This window comes from Lynx canadensis, chromosome A3, assembly GCF_007474595.2.
Source record: "Lynx canadensis isolate LIC74 chromosome A3, mLynCan4.pri.v2, whole genome shotgun sequence".
NCBI lineage: Eukaryota > Metazoa > Chordata > Mammalia > Carnivora > Felidae > Lynx > Lynx canadensis.
The window spans coordinates 15,478,417-15,496,809 of NC_044305.1; the positions used below are offsets into that span (position 1 = coordinate 15,478,417).

Genomic DNA, 18,393 nt, shown 5'->3' on the forward strand with positions numbered 1-18,393 from the left:
GGCGGCGGCGGCGGCAAGCAGCTACCCCCGGCTCCGGAATCGGCGGCGGCGGTGGCGGCAGCTCCACTTCCGCTCCGGTCACCACTTCCGCTCCGGCCCGAGCCCCGCCCCGCCCCTGCGCCGGCTCCTCATTGGGCGAGCGGGCCACGGGGTTGCCCCGGCCGCCCGAGAGGGGCGCTGACGGAGGGAGGAGAAGGGGAGAGGAGACCCGGACGCCGCGGACGCGGAGCGAGGAGGAGGCGGGCGGAGGGGGACGGAAATGGGGGCGGAAAGAGGCGGTGGGAGAAGAGGGGGTGGAGCCGGGGGAGGAGGGAACGTGTGGGAACTTGGGGACTGGGCGAGGTGAGGGCTTGGGCGGGCGTGAGCCCCAGGTGCTGCGATCTCTGTTTGGGCTCGGAACCCGGCAGGACCAGGACCACAGTCTCCGGGGTCATCCGTTCCCTCCCCACCCAAAAAGGAATCGCCACCGGGTCGGAGGCTGAGGTCAGTCCCCTTTCGCCATGTGTTTTGGGAATACTGGACCTAGGGAAGGACAGAAATTGCTTTTCCCTCAATTTTCGCTTAATCTTCCCTTTAGCCCTTTAACGGTACTTACCATTTTGCTCTTTTGTGGCCCGGACCAGGACTGGAACCGGCCAAGTCTTTGGTTCTTTTTTTGAAGCGGGTCTCTGTGATCTCTTCGTTGAGACACGCCCTTCCCAAGCCTCCTAGGGAAAGCTTAAGGGAAGGAAACAGGCGTCTACAGCCCCCACTCCCATTGAACTCAGTTCTCCAGAATGTCTTTCACCTCTTCTCCCTCCCTTTCATTCATTCTTTTAACAAATATTTACTGAGCAGGCTTTGTGCTCTGTGCTGGAGACAGAGCAAGCATGAGACAGACGTGCCTTGCTGTCTTGGAGTTTACAGTCTGGTACGAGAAAGAACAAAGTAAATAGGCCTTTGTCATCTCTCCTTTACCCTTACTTAGCTGAATGCTACAGACTTCTAACTCACCACCCTACCCTCAGCCCTGCCCCCATCAACTGCCAAAGTGATCTTTAAGAAATGCCATTCTTATCTTCCCTTTCTTGCTTAAATCCTTTGGTGGTTACTCAGACCTGGAAGACTGTTGATAAGCGCCTTGAGTATGACAGGTGACAGTCAAGGTTCTCCCTTTCCCTGCTCTTTCCCCTCCATGATAAAACCCCATTTCAGCGGGATAATGCCCTATCCTCCCAATATGCCAGCTCCAGTATTTGTAAACCATTTGTGTTAGTTGCCAACATTTTTTAAAGGCAGACATTTCCGTGTGAACAGAAATCTGCATCAGTACTCCATCTGGCAGGACTGCGTTCACATTCCTGTGTGGCAACAATGGGCTGAAGCCAAGGAGTGGCTGTCCATTCTAGGTCAGAGACTTTTCAAAGTGCCAGGGTCCCCTCCGGACCTGAGTCTGCTTTTCTCATTTATGTATCTGCATGTAGGCATTTGTGCCAGTGACCCCTACACTTTTAATATGAGCAAGATTGAAAGAGAGTGTTGTGTAATGTAAACAGCACGGATTTGATGTTAAAACCGCAGGATTTGAACCCCAGAAGAGTTTCCAGTGCAAAAACTTCTCCATGGGGATCCATCTTTGGCAAACCAAAAAAAGATCAGTAATCTAGAGATTGGCTCAGGTTGAAATAATGCAATGTAATGTGACTGTGGCTTCTGCCCCCAGCCAGAAAATGCCTTAGTGGGGCAGAGGGCTCATGATAATTATACCCAAATGACGTCATCAGTGCGTTGAGGGAACCGAAGTGCCTTTTGCCAGGCACCCCTGAGTGTCTGCTAACAGGTTGCATGGATTCCCTGCTTTCATCATCTCTGCATTCTAGGCCAGAGGTCAACAAACCACAGCTATTGACAGACACAAACAGATACTGAAATACAATGTGGCAGATGAAGCCCAGGATATTTTGGGAGCCTGAGAGAAAGGCACAATCCATCTTGGGTTGGTGGGAGAGCAGGAAAGACTTTTTGAAAGGGAAGATACTTGAGCCTCAGATTCTGTAAAAGATTTTTTTTTTAATTAATAGGCTATTGGTGTAGAGCAGTTTCAGGTTCACAGAAAGATTAAAAAGGACAGTGTTCCCATACACCCAATCTCTGCCCCTCCCCATTTCCCCTAACATTAACAAGCTAGTGTTGCACATTAGTTACAATCAATGTACCAATATTGATATGTTATTAATGCAATAGTTTACATTAGGGCTCATTTATTTTGTACAGTTGAATTAATTTTGACAAATGCAGATATCTGTATCTACCATTGCTATCTCCTACAGAACAGTTTCACTGCCTTAAACCCCCCTGTGCCGGGGCACCCGTGTGGCTCAGGCGATCAAGAGTCCTTCTGACTTGATTTTGGCTCGGGTCATGATCTCACAGTTTGTGACTTCAACCCCAGTGTCAGGCGTTTGCACTAATGACATAGAGCCTGCTTGGGATTCTGTGTTTCCCTCTCTCTCTGCCTCTCCCCTGTGTGCTCTCTCTTTTCTGTCTCTCAAAAACCAACCAACAAACAAACAAACATTAAAAAAACAAAAAACTCCCCTGTGCCTTATGCCCAGTGGGCCAGCCAGAGAAGATGCTGAACAGGAGGCAGAATTGCACCTTGTTTTGTTCCTTCCTGTCCCTAGAGGGCCTGTACTCTCTCTGCTCTTTCCAGTAAATAACATTTAGGCTAAAACAAAAAAAATTTTAAAAGACAAAAGAAACCCTACAAAAACCCAACTATTCACTTACTTGACCCTCATCCCCCGCCCTCACCCCAATTCCTTGGCAATCACTTCTCTTTTATGCTTTGTTTTAATTTTGCCTTTTCCAGATGTCATATCATTAGAATCCTAAGAGTGTCACCTTTCCTGACTGGACTCTTGCACTAAGCAATATGATTTAAGGTCCCTCTATGTCGTTTTATGGCTTGATGGTTCATTTCTTTTTATCACGGAGTAATACGCCATTGTATGAACATACCACATTTTTTCCATTCACCTGCTTATGGATTGACTTGTGTCTTTTATTTTATTTTTAATTTTTTTTAATGTTTATTTATTTTTCAGAGGGAGAGAGAGACAGTGTGTGAGCAGGGGAGGGGCAGAAAGAGAGGGAGACACAGAATGTGAGGCAGGCTCCAGGCTCTGAGCTGTCATCACAGAGCCTGACACGGGGCTTAAAGTCAAGAGCTGTGACATCATGGCCTGAGCCAAAGTCGGACACCCAACGAACCAAGCTGCCTAGGTGCCCCCTTTTTTAAAAAAAAAAACAACTTTTTTTAATGTTTATTTTTTGAGAGAGATAGCAGGAGTGGGGGAGGGAGAGAAAGAGAAGGGGACAGAGGATCTGAAGCAGGCTCTGCACTGACAACAGAAAGCCCAATGCAGGGCTGGAAACCACAAACTATGAGATCATGACCTGAGCCAAAGGCAGATGCTTAACCCACTGAGCCACCCAGGTACCCCTCAACTCCTATCTTCCAAAAAGAAATACAGAAGTCCTAGTCCCTGGTACCTATGAACTGTGGCCTTATCTGGACAAGCCTTTGCAGGTGTAATCTAGTTAAGATGAAGTCATCAGGGTGGACTTTAATCCAATATGACGGATGTCCTTCTAAAAAGAGGAACAGGCCATGTGATGACAGCGATTGGGGTGAGGCAGCCACAAGCCAAGGAACACCAAGGACTTGTAACCACTGCCTGACACTAGGAAGAGGCAGGAAGGGATTTACCCAGAGTCCCAGGTAAGCATGGCCCTGCTGACACCAGGTTTTCAGACTTCTAACCTGTAGAACTGTGAGAGAATAAATTTGGTTGTTTGAAGCCATCCACTTTGTGGGGCTTTGTTACAGCAGCCTTAGCAAACAGATACACCTACTGAGGGACAGAGATCTTGATTCAGTTTCCAACAGTTGAGAATAAAACTGCTATAAACCAGGGCCCCTGGGTGGCTCAGTCAGTCAAGCATCTGACTCTTGGTTTTGGCTCAGGGCATGATCTGAGGTCGAGTCCCGCACTGAGAGAGTGGGGAGCCTGCTTGGGATTCTCTCTCTCTCTCTCTCTCTCTCTCTCTCTCTCTCTCTCTCTCTCTGCTCCTCTCCTTCTCTCAAAATAAATAAGCTTAAAAAAAAAAGAGAGAGAAGAAAAAATGCTATAAACCTCCTTGTGCGGGTGTTTGTGTGGACGTAAGTTTTCAGCTCATTTGGGTGAATACCGGGAGCACGATTGCTAAATCACATGTTAAACCTATGTTTAGCTTTGTAAAATATTATCAACCATCTTCCAAAGTGGCTGTACCATTTTCAATTTCCACCAGTAGTGAAAGAGAGTGCCTGATGCTTCATATCCATGTCAGCATTTGGTATTGTTAGGTCTTGTTGTTTTTGTTTTGTTTTGTTTTTTATTTCAGCCATTCTTACATGGATGTACAAAGTAAGAACCTAGTTTGTTTCTCCAAAGTTTCTTTTTGTTCCTATTACTCTGAAATTTCATGGTTAACAGCCTTGAGACACCCAGTGGCTTGCCTGCCTGCCTTCCTTCCTTCCTTCCTTCCTTCCTTCCTTCCTTCCTTCCTTCTTCCCTTCCTTCCTTCCTCCTCTTCCCTTCCCCACCCTTCCTTTTCTTTCCTTTTTCCCTCCATCCATCCTCTCTTCCTTTCTTTCACTTTTTATTATGACAATTTTCAAGCAAACACAAAAGTTGAGAGAGTAGTATAATAATCTCCATATACCCATCACCCAGCTTTATTTTACTCTTCAGTCTATCCTTCTTACTATTAGCAGGATTTTACAGCAAGTCCCAGATACTACACCCTTGCCTTTGTAGATACCTTAGTATGTAGTTCTAACAGATGAGAATTTATTTATTTATTTTTTTTAAATTATTTTTTTTTCAATGTTTATTTATTTTTGGGACAGAGAGAGACAGAGCATGAACGGGGGAGGGGCAGAGAGAGAGGGAGACACAGAATCGGAAACAGGCTCCAGGCTCTGAGCCATCAGCCCAGAGCCTGACGCGGGGCTCGAACTCCCGGACCGCGAGATCGTGACCTGGCTGAAGTCGGACGCTTAACCGACTGCGCCACCCAGGCGCCCCTAGATGAGAATTTAAAAATGAATAATGAAATAACAATTCCATGATCACACTTCAGGAAATTAACACACACACAGTCCATGTTTGATATTCCCTCATTGTCTCAAAAATGACTTCTTTTACACTGGCCTACTTAAGTCCAGATTCAAGGTCTACCCATTGCATTTAGTTGCTAATTCTCATTGAATCTGTAACAATTACTCCTCCTCCTTTTTTTTCTTTCTTTCTTTTTTCTTTTTTTTCTTTTTACAATTGATTTGTTGAAGAAACTGGGTAAATTATCTTGTAGAATGTCTCACAGTCTGAATTTGTCTGATTGGACCTTTGTGGTGTTTTTAAAATGTGATACAATACCTTGAATGTCCTGTATTAGATTCCAGTTCAATTTTTGACAGAATATTTTACAGGTGGGGTTATGTATTTCCTATTGCATCATATGAAGAGGTACATAATGTCTAATTATTTCTCAATGATCTCTTTCCATTTGAAACCCCATTTCCTTCAGCTCTGGGATTTTTTTTTTAATGTTTATTTATTTTGAAAGAGAGAGAGAGTGTGAGCAGGAGAGGGACAGAAAGAATCCTAAGCAAGCTCTGCACTGTCAGCACAGGGTCCGATGAGGGGCTTGATCTCACAACCAGTGAGGTCATGACCTGAGCCAAAACCAATGGTTGGTCACTCAGCTGACTAAGCCAGCCAGATGCCCCCAGCTCTGGGATATTTTTGTGAATTCTTTCTTTGGTGATGTCTTTCCTCCATCTCCCTATTTTCTGTGTCTTCACTTTCTGGAACTCCTAATGATTCAGATAGCTGAACTCTTGGAATGATTTTCTAATATTGTTTTTTTTCCCTCTCTTATTTTTCTTTAGTGTTTATGTATTTGGGTCTACTTTCTGAATATCATCTTCCAACCTGTATTTAGTCAGAATTTTTTGTAGGAGACAGGCAGAAACCACTCTAAATATTTTAAGCAGAAAGGAATTTAATATCGGAAATTAGGTGCTTGTAGACTCATTGAGAGATCTGGCATTTCCAACTTGGGGAGGGCAGGGATGGGATGACAGGGAGGGAAGGGACAACTCTTGTTTCAAAGTCATCACAGCTGTGATTGAGAGGTCAGGGTTGTTACAGCTACTCCTGCTGCCACCGTAACTTCCTGACCATGTGAAGCTGGGGACTGGGCACTGGATGGTAGAGGCTGGCCATTGACATTTGTTTCAAAAGTAGAGCTCAAGGATCAGAGAGCTGTTGTCTGGCTTGAATAAGAAATTGAAATTGTGGGGTAGTCTACGACATGTCAACTCACATGAGGTCTTTGATATCCATCCACCCCGTTTTGGCTTTTGTTTTAATGGAACCAAGGCTGAATTCCGGACTTAGATCTATAGGTGTAATCAGAAACAGAGCTCCCATGGCTCTCACGAAGAGCCACATAAGAGTTGACTGTGCCAGGAGACTAGAGTTCTGAATTGAATTTTGGTCATATAATCACCTTTGCTCTCATATAAATAAGGTCACTGGAAAGGCAGGCATCATTAACCTAAAAAAAAAAAAATTATGAGTCTATTTCAATTTCACGATAACTGAACCAGAAATAAGTTTCACAGCGTGTGTAGGTTTTGCAGATTTCTACCTGCAGGGAAAGTGGCAAGGCATGTCATGCTGCAGTACTTTCTCTAGCCTTGGGAAGTTCACAGAGCTATCCGCCTTCAGTCTGTTTCTTCAGAGTGCCAGCTGGGCAACAAGAACCATTAATTTGTTGGGTGTTTGTGCGTGTATTTTAAGAATGATATTTTTTTTAGCCCTGAATTTTAAGAAAACACCTGCTGTATTCATTTTCAATCATGTATTTTTATTACGTGGTGATGCATGGATATGCTTCCATTGTAAGAAAATTAAAATATTAAAGATTAAAAGTGAAAGTCCCCTGTGATCACCACCCTCAGTGCCATTTCGCCTCCCCAGAAAGTAACCGAGTAGCAATTATATAGCAGCTTGCATTAGTCACGGTAGGTCAGGTTATGCTGCAGTAATAAACATCCTTAAAATCTTAGTGCCTTACAACAACAAAGGTTTATTTCTCGATCCTTACATGTTTGTCATGGGTTGGCTTCAGCCGTTTTCTCTGGACATAAGTGAAGAAGCAGCCAGGATGTGCCTATCTCATGGCAGAGGGAGAAGAAAGAATGGTAGAAGCTTTTAAAGCTTCTGCTTGGAAGTATCCTGTCATGTTCACTCACATTTCCATGGTCAAAGCAAATCCTATGGCCAAACCTGACTTCAGTAGGGTGGGGATGTGTAGTCCTGCTACAGGGCGGGGCAGTGACAATTTTCCTGTAGTTTTATAGGGTTCATAAAACTATACGAATAGGTATCATTTTAATATAATTTATTATGGTACTGAGCCTTACTTTCTGCGTGCAAAAATATGTCTTAGAAGTCTTCCTGTGTTAGGCAAATAGATCCATCTCCTTTTTATTTTATTTTATTTTTTTTTAAATTTTTTTTTTTAATTTTTTTTTCAACGTTTATTTATTTTTGGGACAGAGAGAGACAGAGCATGAACGGGGGAGGGGCAGAGAGAGAGGGAGACACAGAATCAGAAACAGGCTCCAGGCTCTGAGCCATCAGCCCAGAGCCTGACGCGGGGCTCGAACTCACGGACCGCGAGATCGTGACCTGGCTGAAGTCGGACGCTTAACCGACTGCGCCACCCAGGCGCCCCGATCCATCTCCTTTTTAAACAGTTGTATGATATGTCATAATATGGATGTACTATAGTTATTTAGCAGCTTCCTTGTTTGAAAATGTTTAAATTGTCTCTAATTTTTTATATATGTGCAAGTTTTTGTCTAGAGCGGGTACAGAGAAGTGGATGTTCTATGCCAGTTTTCTCTCTGTATCCTAATATGGCACACTCATAGGAGAATTCCAAAGAGAGTTTAATAAAGAAGGACTGTTTACAAAGAACAGCACAGTACCCCCGGGGCTGGTAACAATTGGGCTATCACCACTCCTGGGCCAGCAGGAGCAAAGTGAGAGAGCGGGGAGGAGAACAGGGAGGAGAGTCGTGTGAAGGGATGGGTGAAGCCAGCCCAATATGGACCCACAAAGAAGGGGTGAAGGGAATAAATGCCTCAAATCACTCTTTTCCCTCTGATCTTCTACTGGGCTGACCTGAACCAGATGACAGAGGGCCAGGTAATCTGTTGTTGTAGCCGATGCACGCCTGTCCCCTAGGACACAGAAGAGGAAGAGAGGACAGAGAGCCAATCTGGAGGACCAAATAGAAGATACCCACACCATTCTCCTACCCACAGTACAGGAATGACTTAATTGTTTGCCAGTATCATAAGCAAAAAATAGTACTTAAAAGTGCATTTTGGGGGCACCTGTCTGGCTCAGTTGGTAGAGCATGTGACTCGTGATCTCAGAGTTGTGAGTTTAAGTCCCACGTTGGATGCAGATTAATTTTTTTTAAAGTGCATTTTTTAATATATATATTTTTTTATTTTAAAAAGTGGTGTAGCCACCTGGAAAACATTATGGAGATTCCTCAAAAAATTAAAAATAGAACTGCCCTACGACCCAATAATTGTGCTACTAGGTATTTATCCAAGGGATACAGATGTGCTGTTTCGAAGGGACACATGTACCCCAATGTTTATAGCAGCACTATCAACAATAGCCAAAGTATAGAAAGAGCCCAAATGTCCATAGTTGAATGAATAGATAAAGAAGATGTGGTATACACACACACACAATGGAGTACTACTCAGCAATCAAAAAGAATGAAATCTTGCCATTTGCAACTATTTGGGTGGAACTAGAGGGTATTATGTTAAGCAAAATTAGTCAGAGAAAGACAAATATCATGTGACTTCACTCATATGAGGACTTTAAGATACAAAACAGATGAACATAAGGGAAGCAAAAAGAATATAAAAACAGGGAGGGGGACAAAACAGAAGAGACTCATAAATATGGAGAACAAACAGAGGGTTACTGGAGGGGTTGTGGGAGGGGGTATGGGCTAAAGGGGTAAGGGGCACTAAGGAATCTACTCCTGAAATCATTGTTGCACTATATCCTAACTAACTTGGATGTAAATTTAAAAAATAAATGGAATAAAAAAATAGAATAAAAAAAAGTGCATTTTTTAAATGTTTATTTATTTTTGAGATAGAGGGAGACAGCGAGAGGGGGAGGGGCAGAGAGAGAGAGGGAGACACAGAATCTGAAGCAGGCTCCAGGCTCTGAGCTGTCAGCACAGAGCCCAATGCAGGGCTCAAACTCACGAACAGTGAGATCATGACCTGAGCCAGAGTCGGACCCTTCACTGATTGAGCCACCAGGCCCCCCGATTTTAAAAAGTGCATTTTTAGTTTGCATTGCCCTAATTATTAGCAAGGACTCGTGCTGATAATTCAGGGACACAGATGATCTCTTCTTCCCTGGACTCTGTGATGGGTACATGTAAAGCCAGAGACTGCTTCAGCCGTTGTGTAATCGTTTCTGGGCCAGTGGGGAGGAAAAGCCGAGAAATGGATGTGGTGGCATCTTTTGAGTCCTGGATCAAGCCTTACCTGAGGCTACACATGAGTATTTGGTAACATGAGCCTTTTGCTTCAGACAGTTTTGTTGTTGGTGTGATGTGTGTGTATGTATTGGTCACTCATAACTGAAAGACCTCCAACTGATGTATTCTTTGTATATTGTACCATGCTTCGTATGTGTTTTGTGCATATAAATTTAGGGCTGAATGAGACCTTAGGTATCATTTCATTCAGATTCTTTCATTTTCATTTATAACTTCAAAAGTTTAGACACAAAATCCTAAGACAGTAATGTGACAAATCTTGTCAGTTTTGCTTCTAATTTTATTTTATTTTATTTTATTTTATTTATTTATTTATTTATTTATTTATTTTCAAAAATTTTTTAAATATTATTTATTTTTGAGAGACAGAGAGAGACAGAGCATGAGCAAGGGCGGGGCAGAGAGAAAGGGAGACACAGAATCTGGAAGCAGGCTCCAGGCTCCGAGCCATCAGCACCGAGCCCGACGCGGGTTCAAACTCACGAATCACGAGATCACGACCTAGGCTGAAGTCGGACGCTTAACCGACCGAGCCACCCAGGCGCCCCGTATTTATTTATTTGTTTAATGTTTATTTTTGAAAGGAGGGGAGGGAGAGAGAGAGAGAGGGAGACAGAGAATCCAAAGCAGGCTCCTCGTTATTAGCACAAAGCCCAACTTGGGGCTCGAACTCAAACTCATGACCTGAGCCGAAGTTGGACTTTCAATCGACTGAGCCACCCAGGTACCCTGCTTCTAATTTTATAGTAAAGAAATGGAACATTGTTTTGTGTTTTTTTAAAGATTTTTTTTAATGTTTATTTTGAGAGAGGGAGAGAGAGAGTGGGGGAGGGGCAGAGAGAGAGAGAGAGAGGGAGAGAGAGAATCCCAAGCAGGCTCCACACTGTCAGCATGGAGCCTGATGTGGGACTCAAACTCTTGAAACCGTGAGACCGTGAACTGAGCCGAAATCAAGAGTCAGATGCTGAATAGACTAAGCTACCCAGGCACCCAAGATATGGAACATTGCACATAAAGTTGAAATTCCTTTTGTATCCTTCCCCATTTTATTTCCCTGGGGGACCCACTGTCAGGAATTGGTCACATATCTTTTCCCACCATGTTTTAATAGTTTTATCACACATGTGTATACCCAGGAACAATATGTAGAATTGTTTTGTGGGTTTAAACTTTCTTATATCAATGCCATCTTGTCATATGTATCACTGTGTACTTTGCTTTTACCACTCAGCATTAGGGGTTCAAGACCTGAACAAAGATATGGTTCATTTTCACTGTTGTGATAGTATTCCATTGCCTGAATATATCACAACGTACTTACCTAACTTATCTCTGTAACACACGTTGAGATTATGGGCTGTTTCCTCAATGCTGCAGCAAACATACTAGAGCATCTCCTGGGACACACTTGGGAGAGTGTCTCCAGGGTATATGTTTAGAAGTCGAGCTGCTGCATCACAAGATAGGCACGTTTTTCAGCTTTACCACAAATGATTAATTTTCATTGATGGTACCAAGTTACAGTTCCCCCAGCATTGTATGAAAATCCCTGTTTTCCCATATCTACATCAGCACCTGGAATTATTAGGCTTTTTGATTTTGCCAGTCTGATTGGTGTGAAATTGTATCTACTTGTCTTAATTTGCATTTCTCTTTTACTAGTGAAGGTAAGCATCTTTTCCTATGTTTATTGATGATTCTGCTTCCTATTCCAAACTCCTCGGTTTCCCAGTGGAAAGAAAATGGCAGATCACACAGTTCATCAGCAACAGTGCTGGGTTTAGAACTTGGGTGTTCCAACTCCAGTCTGCTCTTTTCTTCCAGCATGTTGAACCACTTCCAGATATACATTTTTAATTTTTTTTTTTACATGTGTTTACTTTTGCAAGACAGAGACAGAGCACAAGCGGGGGAGGGGCAAAGAGAGAATGAGACACAGAACCCGAAGCAGGCTCTGGGCTCTAAGCTGTCAGCACAGAGCCTGATGCAGGGCTCAAACTCACAGACCACGAGATCACGACCTGAACCAAAGTCAGACGCTTAACTGACTGAGCCACCCAGGTGCCCCCAGATATACATTTTTAGAGTGCTATTGTTTCTACTAACAGTTACAACAGAGAAAAGATCTTTTTCCTTCTAATTAAATGTTGGGACTATGAATTGTCAATAGTTGGATGCTGTATCAGTTAGGGTTAGGTTTGTCTGAATAAAAGAGATGCCAGGCTCAGGTCACGATCTTGCAATTCATGAGTTCGAGCCCTGCGTCAGGCTCTGTGCTGACAGCTCAGCCTGGAGCCTGCTTCGGATTCTGTGTCTCCCTTTCTCTCTGCCCCTCCCCCACTCAAGCTTTGTCTCTCTCTCAAAAATAAACATTAAAAAAAAAGTTGGAGACAAGAAGTTTGGCATTGTTTGTGCCATGAAGTCTTCTAGGACTTAGGCACCTTTACTCTTGTTGCTTCATTGCACATAGCTGCTATTTCCAAGCTCACCTCATGTTCCAAAATAGCTGCTCCAACTCCTGACATTATGTCTGCATCCAAGCCAAAAGGAAAAGAGTCAGAGACCCCAGGGGGATGGTGGAGGTATTGGGTGCAACACAGCTGTCTCTTGATAAAGGTTCTAGAATCTGCAACGTGATTATCTGATCTATATCTATTGGTCAAAAGTCAGCTACATGGCCCTACTTGGCTCTAAGGGAAGCTGGGAAGATTAGCATTCATTTGGGGGACCATGTACCTAGGTACAAGGGAGATGATCTCTAAATACTACTCAGATCCCAGGAATTATAAAATCATCTTTTTGTGGCAGGTGAGTTGGTCCTGCTAATCTGGGAGGAATGTCCCTGTCCTGTGACCTCTGTGACCCCTGGCTCTTCTCTCAGGAAAACTCTGCCTTGTCCAATATCCTCATGGCCATATCTAGTAGACATTAGTGTCACCCTTTGGAGGACCTACACAGATTTTGGATAGAACTTCTCATTGCTTTGTAGAAGAAAGAGAGACATTTATTAGGGGACATCTAATGGTCTCTGCCACAGATGCTAAGAAAAATGTGTGGCCCAATTTGTTCCATGTTTAAGTACCTGAGTCTCATCCTACATGGAGATTAAGTGTAAAGACAGTTCTTTGTTTTTTAATTAAAAAAAATATTTATTTATTTTTGAGAGACAGAGAAACAGAGCACACGTGGGGAGGGGCAGGGAGAGAAGGAGACAGAATCCAAAGCAAGTTCCAGGCTCTGAGCTGTCAGCGCAGAGCCCGATGTGGGGCTCAAACTCACAGACCGTGAGATCATGACCTGAGCTGAAGTCGGACACTTAACCGACTGAGCCACCCAGGCGCCCCTAAAGACAGTTCTTGAAGAAAGATCATGTACAGTTGAAATTATTCTTGAGATATCCATGTGTGTTATCCTCTACAACTCTTGAACATGTATCAATCAGCTATTGCTTCATAACGAGCCATCTCCAATCTCAGTAGTATAAAACAACCATCATTTATTTTCATGTATACTTCTGTAGGTTGACTGATCTAGGTTGGGCTCAGTGGGGCTTGCCTGGGCGTGGCTCCAAGCTGTAGACTAGGTCAAGATCTGCTCTAGGTGTCTCTCATCTTTAGATTAGCAGCCTAGCCAGGCCATGTTCTCTGGGATTGCAGAAGCACAAGAGGGCAAGATTAACCATGCAAGGTCAACATTGCAAGCCTCTGCTTGTGTCAAAACTGCTAACATCCCACTGGGAAAAGCAAATCACATACGTGGTCAAGTCTATTGTCAGTGGGTGGGGGAAACCATGCACTGCTCTCCACCAAGCTAAAGAAGTAGAATGAACAAGCCCACCAGTCTCCAACATAAAAAACCCACTCCTTCTATGGAGGTGGCATGGGGGAAAGACTGAAATGTTTTTACACAATTTGATTTACCACAAAGTGATTTTTTTGTAAAAAATCAGTTACATTTATGCATTAGTCAGTTTGTGGCACCCAGTCCTTCTGTTTCTTATTTAAGGATGTCAAGAAATCCATCACCAACCACTTCACTTGTCCAGCTAGTTGCACATTGCATTTTACTTCTTTATTAATGGTTTGGAACCCATGAAATAATCTATATAGTATTTCCGTATGAATTGGTCAAAGTACATTGGCTATTGCAGCTGGATGGCAGGCATGGCCTGAGTCACAGGTGCATTGAGCGATTGGTGGGCAGAACCACTTTCACGCTTTAAATCCCCCTCCCACTATCTATGACACTGACGTTGTCTGCCTACCAGCTGTTCCCCTTATTTGAGCAGTGATGCAGGTAAGATAGGTGCCCAGCCTCTGTAGTGGACACTGTGGCATGCTGCCCAGATCCTCCGCTCTAATACTGAGGCACCCATTCCCCCATCTGCTGGGAGCATTGGCCGCTGACAGTACTCAACTGAGTCCCTCTTGGGGACTTGCCCTTGGCTGAAGAGCGCAACCCCAGCCCGAGTACTGCATCCAATGACTGTATGAAGTGGGAGCCCCAAGGTCCAGCCTCCCTGCCATCCCGCCTCTTTACTCCTCCCCACTCCCCGCAGGGTGGGCGTCAGCTGAGACCTCTGATGAGGCTGCATTGCAGTTTGACTTTTCCCTTCCACCTGTCACCTTGAGAGCACACTGCAGGAAACTTGCAGCATGCACGTCTCCCCGTTGGGGTCTTAATTCCTGAGGAACCAAAACCACAAGGCTCCTAAGTCACACAGAGCTGGGTTCGAGTGTTATCTCAAATACCCACTAGCTATGTGGCTTTAGACTTCGTGAATCTGCTGTAAACCTCTGAAAGTCTCAGGTTTTTCATCTCTAAAGATGCAATAATAATAGTATCTGCCTCTTCTAATGATAGTAGAGGATGAAGAGAAATAATGCATGGAAAGCAGTGTGAAACCCTTAGCACGCTACCTGGCCCATACTAGGTTTTGCCGAAATGTATTCTTCCCTTTTTACTCAGCCCTTTGTGGGCGTTTCCAGAAGCCGGCGTCCCCATACCTGAGTAAAGCGGAAACGGACCTGTTGTGCTATCTTGTTTCCAGCAGATGGCGCCAGCGGATAAGGCTGCAGTCTCGTCCAGCTTGGTTACAAGGTCCACCATTGACAGATTATATACATCAGTTTTCCATGCATTATCTCATTTGATTCTCCTTCATCAACCATTTACCAAGTGCTGACTGTTCTATCATTTATTCTTTCATCTCTTTGTCTTAAATGCTTCCTGAGCACTTACTCCAGCCAAAGAGTGGCTTTAAATCTCTTCTAAAACATCATGATGACTAAGAAGCAAACAAGACAGAGAGGGAGAGAGAGAGAGAGAGAGAGAGAGAGAGAGAGAGAGAGTGGGACAGAGAGAGAGGCAGGCAGGAAGGAAGAAAAATATGATTCTGGATTTTGAAATTAAAAGTTTTAGGCACTACTATTGGGCTTGTGCCAACTCGTTCGGAAAGGAGGCAGCTTTAATAAAGCGGAAGAAGTACATAATACGACTGAACAGAATCAGGAGGCAGTCCCTCTGCAGGAGCAGCTGAGGTGCTTCTAGAGGCCGTCTGCAGGCCTTCCCCAGGGCTATCGATCTGAGGGCAGAACAACTGGTCCCTGGGCTGGTTAAAATTGCCGTGTAGGAGAAAGAAGAAAGAATCCATAAAGGAGGTGTCAAAGTGCTTGGGAGGAGACAGTTAGCTGGCCTGGAGTCAGGAGCCCCAGACCGGAGTCATTTCGCAGGTCTTCTGGTCATGCCAGGAGGCACGCCTGGAAGCCACCAGCCCAGGACCCGGGAGAAGTCCGATTCTGTGGTTGGGACAGAGGCTGCCCACCTCAAGTCTTCTTGCACCTGCTCCAGAACCGTGAGTGAATGAATGTGCTTTCCTGAAGGTCACCACACAGGGTTGTTGTTTGAGGAAATGTATATACAGTGCCTGGTACGTGGGAAGCTCTCAATAAACGATAACTATTTATTACTGATAAAAATACTACCACTACCGATCAATGGTTCTTACGATCTTCTCTGATGTAATTGCTAAGAGCAAGGTTTTGTGAGAAATACCCAATGAACCTACAGAGAAGTTTTAATTATTTGGGGATTCCGAGAGGATCCAGGACTCTGAAGGTAAAGAGAGAGAACACCAAGTTAGGGAAAGGGACACACAGATGGACTCAGTAAAATTTGTTGAATGGGTGGCTCAGGGGGATTCTCTTCTAACAGCAAGAGTTTCATTCATGGTTCCCTACTCTGAGCCAGGCACTGTGCTTGCTGTTGGAGCGACAGAGATGAACAAACATCTTGTTTGTTTTCTTTTTTTTTATTTAAAAAAAATATTTATTTTTGAGAGGGAGAAAGCAGGAGAGCAACAGAGAGAGAAGGAGACACAGGATCCGAAGCAGGCTCTAGGCTCCGAGCCGTCAGCGCAGAGCCCGATGCGGGGTTCGAACTCACAATCAGTGAGTTCATGACCTGAGCTGAAGTCGGACGCTCAACCGACTGAGCCATCCAGGCACCCCCCCCCCCATCTTGTTTGTTTTCAAGGAGCTCCTGGTACAAGGGTGGAAAGCCAAGGTACCTACAGGGTCTAGTCTGGTGACATAAATGAGGGAAGTGGACCAGGTGTGAATAAGGAACATGGGTAAGAGAAATATTTTATTTTCTTCTTCCACTGTAAAACAACAACAACAACAAAAAAACAACCCACAATATTGCAAGAGTTATGACAAATGGCTCTGAGATGAGGCTTAAATGCAGAGACAATAGAGCATGGTGGGGACTGTGGAGAAATAAACAGTGCTCTATCCGAAGGGGGCCACTACCACAAAGGTGGAGAACTGCACCCGTCTTACTGGATTTCCAGTTTGTTCAAGAGAAGCCAGAAACTGGAAAAGAAAAATTTTTTTTGCGCAATCTCTTAATTTTTAATTTTTGGCAATGAATGCAAAAAAAATTTTTAAAAACACCATGTGGGCCCAAAAAAGTACAGGCCAAGCAAGTAAAACATAATTCTCTCTGAATGCCAGATCTGAGTCTGAGGGTCCAGTGTGTGATCTCCAGTCCAATTGGAAAGACAGATGGGAGTTTGGGCGATTTCGACACAGCTTGATAAGTGTTAAGATGCCAAGATGTGATGTGATGGGTACACAGAAGAAGAGCTGGCAGGGTGGTCTTTGAGGAGGAGAGGACGCCTGACCTGAGTCCTAGAGGAAGGGCCCAACTAGCCAGGGAACTGGGGTTGGGCGAGCCAGTCAGAGGGAATGGCATAGGGGAGTGCAGCGGTCAGGAGCCCAGCAGAGCGGCAAAGCTCAGGGCTCAGGTGTCACATGTGGGTAGGGAGCAGGAAGAGATAATCGGGAGGTGGGCAGGACTAGATGGGAGAGTGGCTTTGACCGCATCGTCTGTATTTAATGATTTCTTAATTTTCTCTCATTGTAATTTCTGCTGTTTTTAATAGAAAACCAGGAGTTGTGTCTGTGCCCCCAAAACAGCCATTGCCTCTGATAAGAAGCTTTTTCAGCTCTCAAAGTTGACACCCCCCCCCCTTCTCCTTTCCCCACTTTGGCTCATCCTTGTCTGTACTCACTCTGACCCCTCCAGTATTAAAGAAAATAAATACTTTTGACCTTTGTCAGAACACCTTGGACTTGCCAGCACAAAAAGAAACAATTTGCACTGGAGGAAATGATCCCTTTCCTCCCAAAGGGCTCTTTCTCTATGTCCAGGGCCAAATGCAGTTCTGATTCAGAGACCACAGGGGTGGCCAGCAGGGCCTGGGGTTGGAAGACAGGAGGCCGTTCTAGTCCTGGTCCTGGGGACTGACTCCTCGTGTAGCTGCAGATAAGACCAGGCCACCCGTGCCCAACCTGCAGAAGCAGGTGGTTTGGATGGTCTCCCAGAACCTTCTTCATCAAGGCTCAGGGCTCAAATCTCTTGCACACAGAGTCAGTCTGGACCTGATGTCCGTGATGTGTCGCCATGTAACCAGCATGTGCTACGTGTCAGGCACTATGCCCGCCTCTTGCCATACGTGATTTCATGTAGTCCTCATAAAAGCTTACCCCACTTTATAGAAAAGGGACCTGAAGTCTAGGAGAGTTGCCCAATGGTGAACTGGGATGTACAACCTCCAAAACTATGTTATTTGAAACAAAATGTAGTTCATTCTGATGGTGAGTTCTATGTGTCAACCTGGCTGGGCTAAGGGATGCCCAGAGAGCTGGTAAATGTTATTTCTGGGTATGTCTGCGAGGGTGTATTTGGAAATGATTAGCATCTGAATCAGTAGACTGAGTAAAGATCACCAATGTTGGGAGGGAGGGGCAGGGATCGCTCAATCTGTTGATGGCGAATTTGCTCTTTCTGCCTGAGCTGGGACATCCATGTTCTCCTGCCCTTGGACACTGGCACTTCTGGTTCTCAGGTCTTTACACTCAGACTGTCTGCTCCCTGGGTTCTCGGGCCTTTGGACTGGACTGGAATGTTCCAGCACTGGCTTTCCTGGTTCTCCAGCCTACAGACATGAGATGGTGTGTGAGCCAATTCCTGCGATAAATCTCTCTCTTTGTCTTGTATACACACATGTACATATACACATATCCATATCTATCTGTAAACATCTATCACCCATTGGTTCAGTTTCTCTGGAGAGCCCTGCTAATACGTTCATATACATAGTAACATACCAAACAG

General features: G+C 44.6%; 1 long non-coding RNA gene across 3 annotated transcripts in view; it reads left to right on the forward strand.

Annotated features, from left to right (window-relative positions):
• Window positions 1-306: 306 nt before the first annotated feature.
• Window positions 307-18,393, forward strand: part of LOC115510057 — a 35,903-nt gene continuing 17,816 nt past the window's right edge. For all 3 annotated transcript variants that reach the window (XR_003967590.1, XR_003967593.1, XR_003967591.1), the window contains exon 1: window positions 307-483. This is a non-coding gene — a long non-coding RNA (uncharacterized LOC115510057). The remainder of the gene's footprint in view (window positions 484-18,393) is intronic.